The sequence below is a fragment of the Choloepus didactylus genome, chromosome X (assembly GCF_015220235.1).
Source record: "Choloepus didactylus isolate mChoDid1 chromosome X, mChoDid1.pri, whole genome shotgun sequence".
NCBI classification, from domain to species: domain Eukaryota; kingdom Metazoa; phylum Chordata; class Mammalia; order Pilosa; family Megalonychidae; genus Choloepus; species Choloepus didactylus.
The window spans coordinates 123,385,719-123,387,758 of record NC_051334.1 but is presented as its reverse complement, the minus strand read 5'-3'; the positions used below and the strand labels follow the sequence as shown (position 1 = coordinate 123,387,758).

At 55.4% G+C, this 2,040-nt stretch overlaps 1 pseudogene; it reads left to right on the top strand.

Annotated features, from left to right (window-relative positions):
* The first annotated feature begins 333 nt into the window (after positions 1 to 333).
* LOC119522327 lies at positions 334 to 1,555 on the top strand (annotated as a pseudogene).
* Positions 1,556 to 2,040: the final 485 nt, after the last annotated feature.

The window sequence follows — 2,040 nt, the reverse complement described above, 5'->3', positions numbered from 1 at the left end:
AACATTTTAATTAAGAAGCCATGAAAGTGGGGCTGGTTCTGCAGGGTGCGACGCCGCTGAGAGGGCAGGTCCTGCGCGCCAGGGGCCGACGCGCCGCTGGAGAAGGTAACCCTCGCGCCCGGGCCGCGCTCCCTCAGCCTGCGGCGGCAGCGCTGAGGCGCTGAGGCGGCGGTTGCCGGTTTGGTGCATCCCGGACCCGGCAGACGAGGAAGCGGCCCGGGCCGAGGCACGGCAGGGGACATCGACCTTCCTGAGAGGAGGGGCGGACGGGTGCGTGGCGCAGTAACAGCCTTAGCCACTCGCCTCCGCGCTCTCGGCCCAGGGCGAGGCCTTATGGCCGCCACCCCCTCCTGCTTAGCCTTCGCCGCCGCCACGGCCAATGACACAGGCGGGCCAAGCCCGAGCGAGCTAGACCCAGATACTGGAGCTATGCGGGAAGATGGAGAACCTGCTGCGCTGCAGCCCCTACCGCAGCTCCTCCTACTGCAGCAAGGAGCACCAACGCCAGGGGTGGAAGAAAGCACAAGCTCGTCTGCCAGGGCAGCGAGGGCGCCGCGGAGCCCTGGGGCGCCCACGCCACGGCACGGGTCACCACCATCGACGTCTCAACCCCGCACAGTGGGTGGCCGTGACGTCACCCAAGTCCGGCGTGGCCAAGGAGGCCAAGAAGGCACCGCGGCGCAGGGACGCGACGGCCGGGGAGGCCCCAGGCAGATCGGCGGCTGCAGACGCGACGGCAGCCAAGGCAAAGGCAAAGCCTGCGGTGGATCCAGCGGCTGCGACGCCAGCGCCCTTGCCTCAAGTTGCCACTGGCAGCCAGGGCGTGGTGGCGACCGAGGAGGGGCCCTGGAAGAAGAGACGCTGGCCCGCTCGCAGTTGTTCCAAGAGAAGTGGAACATGTACCCGCCAAGCAGCATCCCCAGCTAGGGGCTGAGCCACAGCTGTGGCCTGTGGCCCAAGGAGCAGACGAAGCCACTGCCGGAGCTGAAGCTGGCGCTGGAGTCCATCGTGCCGCGAATGAACAAGCACAGCATCTGTGTGGTGACGACTTCAGAGCAAAGAGGCAGGGCAGCAGATCCTCGAGGAGGTGCGGGCCCTGCAAGCCACTGCTGGTTTACCGACAGTCAGCCAGAAGGGCAACTCATCCAAGCACATCTGAGGCTATAAGAGCACCTGCATTGAGGGTAAGAAGCCTGGCTGCAAAACCATTGGGCTGCTCTTGAGCAGCATGGACGACCTGATCCACCACGTTACAGGAAACTGGGCAACTACAAAATGAATGGCCGGTCGAAAGCCGTGGTTGCTCGTTATCCAGGCAATGGAATGGGCTATGTGCATCATGTTGATGATCCAAATGGAGATGGAAGATGTGTGACATGTATACATTATCTTAATAAAGACTGGGATGCCAAGGTAGGTGGAGGTATACTTCGAATTTTTCCAGAAGGCAAAGCTGGGTTTGCTGACATGGAACCTAAATTTGATAAGGCTGCTATTTTTCTGGTCTGGCTGTTGCAACCCTCATGAAGTTCAACCAGCATATGGTACAAGGTGAAAACGGATGTGAAGACTGAACTCAATAAACCTTGTGATTCAATCAGTAAAGACGTTTTATTGAGCCTTTGATCCAGCAATACCCCACTTCACCTACAATAATTGTTGATGCTGTTTGTTAACTTATGAATACAAATAGATGAGATAAAGAAAAATAGCCAACCAGGGGGCATTTTAATAAGGAAACAGAAACAACTTTTTTGTGTTTTGCATCAAACAGAAGATCTTGACTGCTATGGCTTTGCACTGCATGACTGACTTCAGATCTGTGATTACTTTGGGGAAGGATTTAAGTTATCAGCTGAAAATAGTATTTCCATCCAGCCATGAAAGGAAGTGCCCTGTGTAGAATTTTTCATTCTTAATAGTTTGCCAGATCCGTCAGCTGAATTCATTTCATTTCTCCCTTTTTTATATACTCAAGTTTGAATGTGGGATAACTTCTGTATGATTAGGTACAATTTATCAAAAATAGAGAAAGAATTA